This window comes from Lagenorhynchus albirostris, chromosome 5 (assembly GCF_949774975.1).
Source record: "Lagenorhynchus albirostris chromosome 5, mLagAlb1.1, whole genome shotgun sequence".
Taxonomy (NCBI): domain Eukaryota; kingdom Metazoa; phylum Chordata; class Mammalia; order Artiodactyla; family Delphinidae; genus Lagenorhynchus; species Lagenorhynchus albirostris.
Window position 1 is genome coordinate 26022804 of NC_083099.1, and position 15441 is coordinate 26038244.

At 49.6% G+C, this 15441-nt stretch overlaps 1 protein-coding gene across 1 annotated transcript in view; it reads right to left on the reverse strand.

The window, feature by feature from the left end:
- CLSTN2 (calsyntenin 2) overlaps positions 1-15441 on the reverse strand; it is a 634178-nt gene that overhangs the window by 280659 nt on the left and 338078 nt on the right. The window lies entirely within an intron of this gene.

Below are 15441 nucleotides of genomic sequence, written 5' to 3' on the forward strand. Positions count from 1 at the left end.
CCAGGAGAATTGAGACCTGCACAGGGAGGCTTGTTTCTTTACCGGGGCTGCACTTCCAGATGCTGCTCAGAGGTTGGGGATGAGATCAAACCTATTGCTCCAGAGGCCACCTGCACCCTCTACTGTTGGAGAAGCAGCTCATCTTAAAGCCCAACAATAAAATTTCCCAATAAAATTTTCCAATAAAATTTCACGCACCACCCTGATTCTCACAGGGACCCTGAGGGGCGAGCAGGGCTGGGCCTAAACTTCCCACCTGGCAAAGTCACTGAAGCCCAGGTGGCCAAAAGATGCCTCCAGAGAGGGTGATCAACCTGTTCCAGTTTTCCTGGGACTGTTCTGGTTTGAACACTGAAAGTCTCACGTTCTCAGTGCTGGGCGAACCGGTATGGTTGGTCACCTCTGCTCCCACACACGTCCTCTGGCTCACCTTTAACTTGAGCCCAGGGAATCTGGAAATGTGGTCACCTGACCACCGGCACAGGCATCAAAAGCCCTCAGGCTGGCCACCACCAATCTGTTTCAACAAGCCTTCCTGGACCTCCCGATGCTCGCTCCGATCTGAGAACTACTGCTGTAGGCACATCCGTGGTAAATAGCCTCACGCAGGAGTATACGTCAGCTCCTGCCTCCGCTACAACCGCCAGAGCCCCTCCTTTGCACCTGTGCCGCTCTGATGCAGCAGTGGTTGGTGCGCGGGGAGGGTACCTGCAGGAAACTCCTGCACCTACGCAGGCTGATGGATGGGTCCTGTGAGGTATAACACCCCCTGAGGTGACAGGAGATAGAGCCACTGGGTAAATGACACCCTCTTCCATCCCTTGGGCCAGCAACTTGAAAGCACAGTCTGTACATAATCAATAATAAAAATTAATCAAAAGGAAATAAATGTAGAAAAACAGTTCCTTAATCTCACGGGCCACATTTCAGATGCCCACCGGTCACATGTGGCTAGTGGATGCAATAGTGGACAATAGGAGAACCTTCTTAGCATCAGGCATCACAGGAAGTATCCCTGGGCCCCAGTTTGCCCCAGTGGTGACCACGTGGAGGGCGTTCCTTTGTATTGGCTCTTCTCCCCTTCCCTCTCGCACTCCGCTCAGCCCCCGGTCTTGTCACCTGGAATCAGCAAGACTTTGTCCCACTCAGCTTTCTCCAGGCAGGGTGGGAGGTGCGGGCGGCAGGCCAGGACCGGCAGCTGCAAGGACGAAGCCCATCCTGACTCCAGACCTCCGCTGGTCCCCCGCTCTGGCCATCCCCCTGTCCCCAGCGTCAGGCTGAGTCACATGAACTGGTGGAGGATCTGCCACCAGCCCAGCAAACACAGGCTGTTGACAGAGGGGGTCTTTACACTGAGAAATGTGACCTGAAGCTAACCAGAGAGCAAAGCCTCTGGCATGAACCGTTTCAGACAGAGGTTTGCATTGACTTTGAGAGGATGTGCGCTGCTAAAGTCTTTCTTTCCACAGAAAGTGGGCACCTGAGGCAGGCGCGTCCAGGTGGGGCAGCTCGTGAGGTAGGAAACCCACAGTGGCAACACGCACTCCTGATCTGAGAACTTGATGCCCCCAATCCCCTGCAGTGTGTGAATAATGTGATTTTCTTAGAAATAAAACCACTCATGTCTTCTTTAGGACTCCATCAATATTAGATATGTGGCACAGCCCTACAATTGCTGTTACCCTCAAGACTGGTTAAGTGTAATGGCGTCTTGACGTCTTTTCAATTCAGCTCGATTTGACAAGCATTTACTGAGTAATTATGGTGGGCCTAGAATGGTGGTTCTTAGCCTGACAATAACTTAGAAGCCCAATCTATTCTTTCACTTAAAAATAAAATCTAATAGCATTTAATTTAAAATATATGTAATTCTTCATTTTGACAAAAACCTACCCAGTTTTCATATGTCATTACTGTATCTTTGGTAAAGGCTTGATTTTAATAATAAATATCATGCTGCGTTCTTTTTAAAAGAAAAAAAGCTATGTTCTTTTGGATGACAATTTTATTTGATCGATAACTCCTGCCAAAAGCACACACGAGCTGCCCAAGGTGAAATTTACCAGCTTCCAATTTTTAATTAACCTGTATCTCCTTTTCATGCAGAAAATGCCAATATCAAGTTCCTATATAAGTCATAACTTAAATGCAGCCCATCCAGCTCCTGGCCCTAAGCTTTAAAGAAGGGAGCAATCAAAGAAGCTGATTGGGCAGAGAACATTATCAATTAATGAGGGAAGTTAAAAAGACTGTATTACATTAATCGGAAAGACAAATTTCAGCTGAGGCTTGCTATTTTCAGTCTGTGGAGGAATGACTTTTCTGTTTGGACTCATCCACCTTTGCCTGTGACTGAGTGACCCAGAGCAAAGCAGAGACTCTGCCGTGGCTGGGAGGGGAGGGTGCCCTAGAGCAAGGCAGAGGAAGCCCAGGTGCGAGTCAGGCTCTGCCATCTGGGAGACGCGTGTCCATCTCCTACCCCCTCTTGAAGTCCTTATTCCTCCTCTGAAAAGTGAGGGTAACACAATCAGCCCACTAACCCCAAAGGCTCACTGAAGAGACCAGATAAGATCTGGGGAAGAAAGTGAAGCATGAATCACCTGCAAGGAAAAGCGGAAACCCTGTGTGTGGGTGTGGGTGCATGCACATGTGTGTATATATATGGTGCACATGCGTGATTGTACGCGTGTATCAGTATCTGGGTATGCATGCGTGTAACCTAAAAAGTACGTAGACGGGGCTTCCCTGGTGGCGCAGTGGTTGGGAGTCCGCCTGCCGATGCAGGGGACGCGGGTTCATGCCCCGGTCCGGGAAGATCCCACATGCCGCGGAGCGGCTGGGCCCGTGAGCCATGGCCGCTGAGCCTGCGCGTCCGGAGCCTGTGCTCTGCAACAGGAGAGGCCACAACAGTGAGAGGCCCACGTGCCGCAAAAAAAAAAAAAAAAAAAAAGTATATAGACTTTGGCTCTCAGAAAAATAGGAGGATGCATGGAAATGATAAACACCAACTTCCTGCTGATGAAATCTGGAAGATTTGGTCAGAGAGGGGCACACAGAGCTTCACCTGAACTGGTGATATTTTATTTAAGCCGGGTGGTAGGAAAACAGGGTTTAGCTATATTAGTCTTTAGAAACTTCTGTATTATGAAATCTATCTATCTATCTATCAATCATCTATCTATCCATCTCTCCATCTCCCCATCTCTCTCTCTCTCTCCCTCTATCCATCTGTCTCTCTGTCCATCTATCTAGCTATCATCTATCACCTATTTATCTAAAGAACAAGGGGATAAGCCTCCCCTTGCAATAGGAAAGTCGGAGGTCTGACACCCTGACTTAGGGACTGTATCTCATCCTCAGCTGAGCATCTCTGTATGTCATCTCTGGGGAAGGCAGCAGCTCCATTTTAGGGGAGAAAGTCATTCTGAGGAGTGATCATCACTTTTCCTCTGGAAACAGCAGTCCAGAGACTCTTTTGCAGTGGAACCCATCCTCAGCTTGGTGAGGATGGGTTGCAAATGATAAAAGTCGAGATGCCTGAAACTTTAAAGAAATACACACACTGTACAACAGCACAGTGAGAGAAGCGTGAATCCCTTTTAATTCAGACCTAGTTGCAGAATTCAGTTCCTCTGTCCACCAGCTCTGGGAACTTCAGCAAATCACCCCACCACTCTGTAAGTTGGCTTCCTTGGTGTACACAGGATAATAATAACCCTCCAAGCAGATGGAGATCACACATGGGGAAGGAAATAGGGGAGAAGAAGGAATTTGTGGGGTTGTTTTAAAAATTGAATTAGGTGCCAATGTTTTAAACTTGGGAGATTTCATAAGAAGCCTGATTTCCAGCTTCTTGGAGAATCAGAAGTTCTTCCTCACCCAGTCCTGTTTCCCATGCCACAGAAGCCTGCAGTTCTATGGGCACCGCACACTCCCCAGCCCACCCAGCCCCTGCAGGCCCACGGCAGCCATGGTGCCACCTGTTTGCACCTGCGCACTTGACGGCAAGGCTCTCTCTGTGATGCTTGGGGGGATGTGTGTAAAGGACCTAGCGCAGCAGTACATCCCCACCATCCTTTGCCAACAAGGATATACGGTTTCTGGCTGGTATGCTTACTGCCTGAATAATCCCGCTGTTGAGCTTTATTTCTCTGTGGTTGGCACGACCAGTCGCCTGCCTCCTCTAGCAAACAAGCATTCCCGTCCCCACACTCCTGTCCTCTCTGGACCAGTTAGCTAATCTGATGCAGCAGCGTGTGTCTGGAGGGCCGGTGCTTGAGAAGGGTGGGTAGTTCCCCTAAGGCTGGGCTTTCATTGGTTTCATGTCCTCTTTCCTGATTGTGGTTCCCAAGCTTGTCACTGGCTGTCTCTTTGATAGTTTCTTTTCCAATTTTTTTTAAAATTAATTAATTTTTAGCTGCGTTGGGTCTTCGTTGCTGTGCGCAGAGTTTCTCTAGTTGTGGCGAGCGGGGGCTACTCTTTGTTGAGGTGCACGGGCTTCTCATTGTGGTGGTTTCTCTTGTTGCAGAGCACGGGCTCTAGGCATGTGGGCTTCAGTAGTTGTGGCTCGTGGGCTCTACAGAGAGCAGGCTCAGTAGTTGTGGCACACGGGCTTAGTTGCTCCGCGGCATGTGGGATCTTCCCGGACCAGGGCTCGAACCCGTGTCCCCTGCATTGGCAGGCGGATTCTTAACCACTGCCACAAGGGAAGCCCCTCTTTTCCAATCTTAATCAGAGGGCTCCCTTTAGAATCCTCCACGACTCATCCCCAACCTCAAAACTTGTGCTCCTAATCAGTTGTGGGTTGAGGAATCAGACTGCCGAGCTTTTAAAATCAAAGACCTTTTTCCCATAAAATCTCAACAAGTGGACTGTGAATGGGGGCCTGGGAAAATTTCTCAGAGTAAATTAATTAGGTAACTGGAAGTATCCCACCCCATGTTTCTGGATTAAGAGATATGGGCAAAAGAGCGGTGATCACAGAACCCCAGACCAGGTCTGCCCATAGTGAGTAGCTATTGAGATACTCTGGTGAGATACTGAGATACTCAAGGTGAGCTTAATGTTTTGTGTTTGTTTGTTTTATTTTTTCATTTCTGAAAGTTCCTCAAAGTCCAGGAGCTCACTGAGGGCAGGAACAACTCTCCTTCCTGGTATCTTTCACTGTACCTGCCACCTTATAGGCACCAAATCAATATTTGTTAAAATGAAAAGAATTTGTTCCTATTATGTTCCAGTATTCGAGGTACCCATATGCATTTATATATGAATTCACTCAAAAGCATCTACAAAGTTCCTACTCTATATGAAATGCTCTTTGAATGAGATTTTAAATAGTTAATGACACCACCTCCCAACCCCTTGTGAGGCTATATCCACCACACACATGGATTCACACTCACACTTTGACCTTGAGTTTTAAAAGAGGCCTTAGGGAAACTCTAAACCATGGCCAGTGTGCTGTCCATGGCATCCAGGACAGATACTGCTAGTCAATTACATCAGTCATGTGACCCTTTCTTACTGAGCTCGGATTCCACCTCAAAACCCTTCTCCCTACACTCCCCTGGAAGACTCTACCAATTAAGCCTAACTGGCTTTTGAATGAATAAAAGTTATTTACCATCGCAGATCAAGTTCAGTGTACCAAAGCCCTTGTTTTACCAAGACTGGGGCTGAACCCAGACATGTGAGGTCACTAGCACTGATTCTCAAACTCCCCAAGACGCAGCCCTGGCTCTCCCGGCCCCCAGTGCATCTCACCTATGACCCCCAGGTGTGTCACCTCTACGTAAAGTTGCCTGCCCCCCCCAGCCCACATTGCATCATGGCGCACTGGGAGACGCCCCAGTTCTACAACTGAACAGAAATGCAAGTTTTCCTGAGCTGTCTCAGAAGCCATCCAAGGAGACTTCCTCCATGATGCACAGCAAAACATTCTGAACATTCTCTGTCTCTTTCTCAGTTCCTCACAGGCATGGAGGCTGCTTTCCAGTTACTTTCCTCAGCCTCCTAACTCAAAAATTCTCCTTTCACCGGCCCCCTGCCTCTGGCCGTCCCTTGTCCCTCTACGTTCCAGATATCTCCTACTCTTTCCACCAGTCACTTTATGCCTTTTTGAATGCAAATAAATCCAGCCCCTCAATTTTCCCGCTTACAAAGGTACCATGATTCTGCACAAAAAAGTCCAGGACTTGATGTGACAGTCCGCGTCCCACTTACGGGCAGGGGACGGGGAGAGAACATGGATATTGAAACGGTAATATTTCTTTCTTTTCGCACACATATTATTACATAAGATTCAGGAATCTCAGGATGTCACCAACTTTGGACATTCCTTCTTCCTTGCTAAAATTTCCCTTTATTTAAGAGAGGACATGAGTATTTTAGTTTGATGCCCACACAGTTCCTTGAACTCCCTTCTCTGGCCCAGCCCTGTGCTGGGGCTACAGGCGCAGAGGTGAATAGAGCAGGGCCCTGGCTCTGGGAGCAAACAGACTGCCTGTCTGCTCCCAGACAAGCCCAAACAGGCAAGCCCAGGGCTGGGCTCACTGCCACGGGATGGCCTGAATTGCTCCAGTAAGGCCTACTCGCCTTTGAAACAGGTTAAGAGGCCACTGATGGGTATGGACCCCCCCAGGGCAGTGTGAAGAAGGAGGCCTGATCATCACCTCAAGGTGGGACTATTTGCCCATCTTTCCGCCTCCTTTGGTCACGTGGCAGCGCCTTTACTGAGCACATACTGTGTAGCAGGTACCTGCCAGGTGCTGGGGACTCAGGAGCAAATAAGGCAGGCTGCTGGCCTTGAGAGGCTCATGTCCACTTTAGTCAAGCAGATGTCATCTGCTTTCCCGAATTCGCCCTGTGGGGCCTGAGCAGAGACCAAGCTGCATTGCTACAGTGGTCAGGAAGGTGGGTCGCTTCAGAGTCGGTGACTTGGTTGGCAGAGCAAATCAGGGGTTTCCTGAGAGCACAGCCACCTGCCCATATCCATCATGAAGGCTCAATCCTCCTCTGTTTATCTCTCCGCCCATCTCCTTTGAGGATGCCCTGAGCTGTCTCTTCTCGAAGAACCAGGGCCTGTGGCAGCTTCAGTCCACAGGCTGGTCACCCAGCAGTGACCTGGCCACCTTCCCTGTGCCCTGAGCCTGCAGCAGCCAGTGGGAGCTCTGTCTGCAGCCCTGGGCTTTTCTCTGTCTTCTGCAGTCAGGGGTCCCCTAGTGGGCATCGAACAGGGAAGCCCTGCAGGGGACGGGCACATAAAATACCATCAAGATGAGCCTCACAGACATAACGTTGAGGGAAAGAAGGCAGACACAAGTGTCCCTGCTGCGCGATTCTATCTGTGTAAAGACTGTGACAGGCGAAGCGGATCAATGGTGATAAAAATCACAAGAGTGGTTATACCCTGAGGGTGGAAGGCAAGAGGGGGGCTTTCCGGGCTGCTGGAAATGTCCCATACCTTTGTCTGTACAGTAGCTTGTGTAGATATGGAAAACATAATCCTTCTGTGCCTGCAAGATTAGTGAACTTTATATAAATTATACCGCAATTGGAAAGAAAAACAACCCTCCTTTGGGGGCATTGGCAAAGAGGTCATTGTAAATATGCCCAGGTAAGCTCCCTGGCACTGCTCTGTGCCACGCTCTGCTGGGGCCCCGGCAGCAATGAAGAGGGACAGGACGGATCCTCGCAGAGTTCAGGGACTGGCCGCGAGACAGCCGTGTGCTTCTGGGAGCGGAGACAGCTGCAGGCCAGTACTGGAGGGTAAGCAGCCACTGGCCTGGAAGCAGGAGAGGCAGGCTTCCTGGGTGAGGGGCGGCTGAGAGAAGCCCCGGAGAGCGGCGGGGGGCTGGAGTGTGGCATGAAGGCAAGGAGTGCCGGCAGGGAGGGCAGGGAGCGCAGGGCCAGACCTCAGGGTAACACCTGTGAGTGCCTGGGTCCACCACCACTTATCTCATCTCATTATTCAGGCCAAGACCCTCCAAGGGTCTAGAGGATGACTTATATGATTCAATTTAGAGCCGCCAGTCTTGAATACCAAGTAGAGGCAGGAGCTCAGGGAAGGGCCATCTCAGACCACCCAGATCAGGCCCGCCACCTTATTTCAGCCTCTGCCTTATTTCAGCCGGCCACAGACAGGTGGCGGTGAGAGGGGGTTTCCAATGGGGCGGGCCTCAGACCTGACATCTCCCAGCACCAGGAGGGACAGCCTCAGCTGCTCCTAAAAGATGCAGGTTAATCCTTCCTCTGAAAGCACCGTTGTCACAACCAACAAAGAATTATTCCTTGTCTCCATGTATTGTTCATTTCCTCTTTCAATCAAGCCTCATGGAACACGAATATTCCTTCATTTCCATTACTATTGGTTGCCGTGTCTCTGAGGTGAATAATAAGGCTGGGCAATCAATAGTAATGATGGAACCACTGAACACAACATCTCCTCTGCCATCTCTCCCCTGGCATCTATCTGCTTTATTAAGTGGCAAAGTATACTACTTTTTAAAAAATGCACTAGTAAGGGAAACAAATCTACAAATAATTATTTTAAAAAGTTAATCGGTGGTATAATTCAATTATGCAGCATGCAACGCAGAAAAGTTCTCTTAATTACAACGGAATTGAATAGAACATTCTTCAACCTTAACCTTGTTATTTTTCAAGGTGAGCTATTACTAACTCACTCCTAGGATGGCTTTCAATAGCCTCTCTTTGCAGCAGCTGTCTGCAGAACTATTCAGAAGGGATGTGTCTCAGCCTGGATGCAGCTGGAGATGGATGGCGGATAAACAGATGACTGGAGACTGCAGGTGAAAGCAAGGCGTGTGGGTTCTGAGGCTGGACACCCCTTGCCACTGGAATAAAGCCAGTGACCTTGGGGGAAGCAACTTAGTGCCTCAGATCTACAACTGACCTCACCGCCCCTACCTTGCGGAGCTCCATACCTGAGATCACAGGTACTGGTAGCTGACCTTACTGACGGTTCCACCCACATCCTCCTGGCCCACATCTGAGTTCACCTGCAGCTCCACGACTGTTCGCTGTATGCTGATGGCTTCTTACCTCAAGAGCCTGCATCTTCCAGCTTCTCTGCCCAAGGACTTTCCCAGGGTCATATAGATTGCTCAGCTGCTTATGAGGGGCAGTCCAGGAGAGCTGATCCCCAGAGGCAACTCTCAACCAATGCGGGACTTGTGTCGACAAACACAACCTCTCCACCCTTAGGTGCATATTCTCATGATATCAGTGGCCATTGTGGTCTTCAAGGGGCTGAGGGGATTCCAGGATGCAGGACTTTCAGTGCTAACACTGGGTCAGTCTGGCAGACTGGGATGGTTCATCATCCTAATTATATGTCCGAGGGTCCCCGGGGGAGTAGAACCCGGCTGCCTGCAGCAGGAGTCTGTGCGTTTATGCTCCATTCACTGGCTTTGCTCCCGTCCATCCCATGTCCCTCACTCCTGTACTTGAGCTTCCTGGGGTCACCCCCCAGTAAACCACCTCCATCCTTGTCTCAGGGGAAGCCCAGACTGACTTAGCACTCAGCTTCGAAGTGGTTCTCTCCCCACTCTCGCTCTTTGCTCCACTCCAGACACTTGTTCATACCTGGGCTGAGTGTGGGCTGGTGAGGTGACCAGGACTACAAAGGAAATGCTGCCTGCTGGAAGTTAAGGGGAGTCCCAGAGCCTTTATATCGGGCATGCCAAGGGGACACACATCCCACTGCATCCTCAGTGACCTGTGAATGGTTACGGTGCTGCCAGCTGGCTCATTCTCCAGACACTAGGACCAGCTTGGACATTCTCCACTATTCCCGTGCCCATGGAGCTCACCTGGGCGAGGAAGAGAGAGGGGCATTCTTTGCCCTCCGGGTGGAATAGGAAAGGCCGGCCTCTGGTTTGTATCCAGGCTCTCTCCCCAACCCACGTTAGGGCCCAGGCAGCCGAGCCTCCCTTGTCTCTGGTCTCTGGTCCCCCAGTGCTGGCCGCTGCCTCAGCATCTTTGCTCATGTGTTCCCCTGCTCACATCCTCCTGTGGCCTTTCTAACTCCTACCCTTCAAGACTAATTGTCAGCCCATAATCATCCAGGAAGCTCCCCTTGAATGACCACAGCCACCCTGACCTCCATCTTTCCACAATTACCTGCACCACTTTGCGTTCACTCGTTGCGGCTTGTGTGCTGCTCCACTGCGCCCCCTGCTGGAGGTGAGTGCCAAGGGGGTAGAATGTGAACACAGAGCTATGAACTGTGTGGGGCGCACAGGAGGAGCTCAGAACCTGCTGGGAGGTGATGAGCCATCGTGGACATGAGTCAGACACCTCCTAAGAGGGCTCCTGAGAAGCAGACCCTGAGACACAGGTTCTTGTATAAGGGATTCATTAAGACATCCTCCCAGGGGAGACCTATAAGGAAGTGGGGTTGGCTGGCAGGAAAGGGAGGAACTCAGATGAGGAGGTGATTTCAGGCGGAGTCCCACGGAGGGGTGGCTTCACTTGGATTCTGTGAGGGTCTCTGGAGGGTAAGATACCGCTCAGAACTGTCCTGACCTGAGGCAAGGGGCCTGGACTTTCATACTTCGCTAGACAGTCACTGGTTCAGGGTGCCCTTGGGGGAGATGCGTGGATCCCCAGGTACCTCCATCTCTCTATTGACAGGAAAAGCTCTATCCAGGAGGCCACAGGCAGTCCTCCAAAGACACTCAGCTGCTGGCTACTAAGAGCCAAGGCCAAGGAAGGCCCCTGCTGCCTCCTCTGGCCACCTGGGCACACAAGCCTCCACACTCTACACAAGTTGCTGCCTCATAAAGGCAAGTATCTGAAACTTCCCCAGTTCTCAGCCTAAATTCGGACCCATCTGCCCTTGCTCATCTTACCCTCTGTTTTGTGATCCATGCCTGTCCTTTGCCCTCTGACCCCCAACAGCTTTGCCTCGCTCCTCAGATCTGATGAGACCACTGTCTCACAGGCCCAGAACTCTGACTTGCCTCCTTAAGGATAAGTACACTCCTCGCTCTGAATAAGCTACTTCCGGTAGCCCTGGGAACTGTCCACGCTGCATTCCATCCCAGGACGTGGTGCAGACATGCCTGACAGATCTGCTCTGTCTCAACTTTCCCAACATCCCGGCCATCCACACGTTTCAGAACATGGGAACACAACTGTCTGCCTCTCTGTCCTATTACTGTGTAAAGATGTGGCCCGTGCTTGGCAATTTTACCGAGTAAGCCCTAATGGGGCCAATTTACATGAATGATTACTCTCGAGATTGACTGAATGGACAGACCTGGGGTACCATCAGGCAGGCTCTGGGGAGCTGCCCCAGCCTCCAGCTGTCCCAGCAGGGTCTGTGTCTAAGTTGTCCTCAGTCAGAATTTTCATTGCTCAGGAGAAGCAGGGCCGAAGCCACCATCTCCCTGACGTTCCTCATCTAGGAAAAGAGCCTTATATTAACCTGTATGACCTTTCCTTGGTGCACGTATGGCTTGTTCCCCTGTGGGAGGGGCCCAAAGGCCCCTGAGCCCCATGTGTTCAGCTCAACGTCAACCAGCAGGTGCTGGAAGGACAGAGGTCCCCGAGGTGAAGGGTACAGACCTCTCCTGCTGCCTCTGACACTGGAGCTGGGCAGGGCTGCACTGTAACCATCGCCCAACACCTGTCACCTGAGTGCGCTGCCGGCCGCATGTCCATGGCACTGTGAGTTCAACCGTTAGACATCCTTTGAGGCTTTGTGAGCTGCTCCAGCCCTGCCGCCTTTTGGAATGAATCCAGACCCCCCCAAAAGTCACAGGTGCTGACAGCGAGAGAGTGAGCTGACTAGATCATACCTACAAAACACCTTCCTAATGGAAAAGAATATGAAAAAAAATGTATGTATGTATAACTGAATCACTTTGCTGTACAGTAGAAATTAACACAACACTGTAAATCAACTATACTTCTATAAAATAAATTTAATAGTCAGCATTTCAAGGTTTGGTCAGAGCCATTGCTCTGACCCCACTGCCAGGAATCAGTAGAGCAGGTGTGTTATCCTGAGGGATTGCTTCCAGGGGCTTTCCGAGGAGGGCCTGGCTGGAGGTGCAGGGACACCAAGACTGAGCATCTGTTAGGAGCCGACTTTATACCAGGCCTGGGGCTCTGACACGACAGCTCTTGTAAATTCTCACAACAGCGTGCACAGATTTTTTCCCTCTGCACCTTGATATTGTTAGCTGTACAATTTTTATAAATTTATAAAAATGTTAACCACTTTCTATGTGATATGGGAAAAATATGAATTTGGGAATCACCCTGAGGCCACATATCCCTATGAGGCTTTGGTTTCCTCAGCCGTAACACTGCTGTGAAGGTGAGTTGAATGAACACGGGTACAGTATCTTGCAGCATCATGGGTGACCGATATTTTTAAGGAAAAGAGGGAAGTGAGTCTATTTTCCAACCAGCAGGAATTCAAAGATGGGGAATCTGATTTCAAAGACACAGCCATTGTTTAGGAAGTTTGCCCTCAAAATGTGGGCTCATTCATTCCTTCACCTCAGGTGTTTTGTCTTCATCTGAATATGTCACACATGACAGGGGAATGAGAGAGGCAAGGGGGACATAGGGGTGGGGTTCAAACCCCCAGAGAGCTAAGTCCATGTGTGTAACAGCTTTTCCCTCAAGGTTTTCAAATGAACCAAGACTGAAAGGAACGTTGCCAGCCACAATCTTCCTTAAACATTCTATGACTTTCCCATCTGGTGATCAACACAATGAAACGCAAAATACTGAATATTACGTTTTAAATAGTCATCCCAATGATAATAATCGTATTGATTGGCTATCATGTTCTGGTCACTGTGCACACCCTTTCCCATACAGGATCTTATTTCTTGTCACACATCCTGTGAGGTCTTAACTGCTGACCTTATACATGTCCTACGCATATTGATTAAACTGTCACTCTGCGTCTCATATCAGAGGGGAAGAAACTTTAGCCAGCGACATTAAATAAATTTCCCGAGATCGCTCAGCTAGACTCAGAGGAGTTGAGATGTGGCTGTAGATTTAACTTGTTCAGAAAAGCTCTTAAGTCTTCTTTTCCCACATCACTCCGCAGGCATTTATGGATTGAGGTATGAGCAAAACAAAACCAGGGTAGCTGCTTTCAACGGGAACACATGTATATGTATAACTGATTCACTTTGTTATAAGCAGAAACTAACACACCATTGTAAAGCAATTATACTCCAATAAAAAATAAAAATAAAAAAACACCGTGCTATTATCGTGATGAGCAGGAAAAGGAGGTTGGAGAATGCAGTTAGTTGGTTTCTGTTTGTACTTTTATGCTAGAAGCTCAGTGTTCACTTAGCTGAACCACTTGTGGTTTGAGTAATCACATTTTGCCTCAGCTGGGAACCCCCACACACGTGTGTGTCTGCATCACACCAGCACACTTCATTTGAATTGCACACGCTTTCCTTCTTTTGAAATTAGTCAGGCCTAGTGAGCAGCTGCATGTACTATTAAACGGGCAGATCTTTTGATGACGTCAACAACCAGCCCAGAGGGGAGGTGGGCAGACGGCAGCACTCTGAATAACCTGCCATTTGCTCTCTCCTGCCTGGACTTAGCCGGCATTTGGGCTCCTGCCCTCTTGGGTGTCTGGGGCCCTGATGAGCAGAGGTGACCTCCGAGAGATTAGGGGCTAAATGATTACAGAATGCAATGGCGCTGTGAGGCATCAGTTGTTTGGTGAACCAGTACAAAGTGATTATGAGAGCACAGGGAGTAATTTCTCTTAAATTATGACTTGGTTGCAAGGGTGCTAAATGGAGGTCAAAGGCAGGGTGAGAGGTCAAAGGCAGACGTCTTACTGGGTCTGTCAGAGAGGAGTGATGTTGGGGAAGGCACTGCAGGCCCTCCCTTGGGACCTCTCTGGACCACAGGTCCCAGAATTCTGCTGTCAGCCACAGCCAGGGGACACCGCATATGCTTTTCAAGTAAAGCGGAGCTCAACCGTTCTGTAGGCCATAATAAAGCAAGCTGGAAATGCTGTGGCCCTGTGGTACTTGCCACCTCCTGGACCAGGATTTCCGGTCATAGATCCACAGTCCCACAAGGTGGACAACGTGGATCCCTACACCCTAGCATCCTTGCCCCTCCTGCACCCACATAACCTGACCTCGCAGTAGAGGATCCCGTTCTTTATGGTCCAATGCATGGATCGTTCCGGCGGGGACCCTGGGGTTGACAAGGAACTGACTGTGGGTCACACACATTCTTCTGTTCTCTGATTTTGAATTCTGTCCTCACACCCAGACCGCAGGTGCACCCCAAGCAATGACTCTGTCTCATTTTGTCACAAGGGTGGCTGACATAGAAACTGGGTGACTGCCTTCTTCCATTCAGCCTCCTCCCTCCTGCGGACACCCCCAGGAAGAGTGGAGCCAGGTGCCTCTGGGCGCAAGTCCAGCTCCAGCATGAACTCTCACCCTTGACCTCCCTGAGCCTCCATCTCCTCACCTGTGTCAGGAGGTCCCGAGTACTGCAGGTGAGGGAGCGAGGCAATGAATGAACAGCACCGAACAGAGGCCGCGGGGTTAGTCCCCTCAGTAAATGGGAACCATCAATCCTCACTCACTAGGATATCTAAGCAGTCCTGGTATTTAATCTCTTCCAATTTCCTTGGCATGTTCATCTGTGAAGATGCACCTCATATGTTGGCTTTGAGGCTTAAACGTGCTGCTGTCTGTAAAGATGGGGCCCATTAGGGAGCATTTGCTCGAGAAACCATCCAGCATTTCCTCCCCTTTGCTTTCCATCTATCTTTACCACTTCAAACTCATCAAATTCTCACACAACCCCTCTGAGATAGGTACAATTATTATTATCGCCATTTTACAAATGAGGAAACAGAGAGGTTAAGTAACTTTCCTGGGATCACACAGCTTCTGAGTGACGGGGCTGGGATTTGAACTCAGGAGTAAGCCCCTTCTCTTAACACTACCCCAAGTTCCTTTGGGAAACACCTGGAGAAGCACCCCGATGACTCAGGTCAGGAGCTGCATGTCACCGGTCCCAATTTCCTACAACACTTGGTTTGATTCCCCATTGGTAAAAGAATTGCGCTATGCATAGAATTTAACTCAATAATAATGAAAGCTTTTCCTCCCAGAAAGGTCCACTGTTTAATTACCTCCATTTCTGTGAATGCCGTGCAGGCTTGGGCCACTCTGCCCCACAAGAGTGTCGATCATTAGATTTCCGTTAATTAATATGGAGTTTAATCTTCTTTGATTACAAACATTGGTTGTTGCTGATCTTTCAGCCATCCCTGCCAGCGTGTATGTATCTGAGTTCCAAAACACTCAGGCACCATCATGCCAGGAGAAAGGTGAACTGAAACATTAAGCTGAGTTCATTGTCAATTTAATTAATGCAAATGTGTGGCTCTGT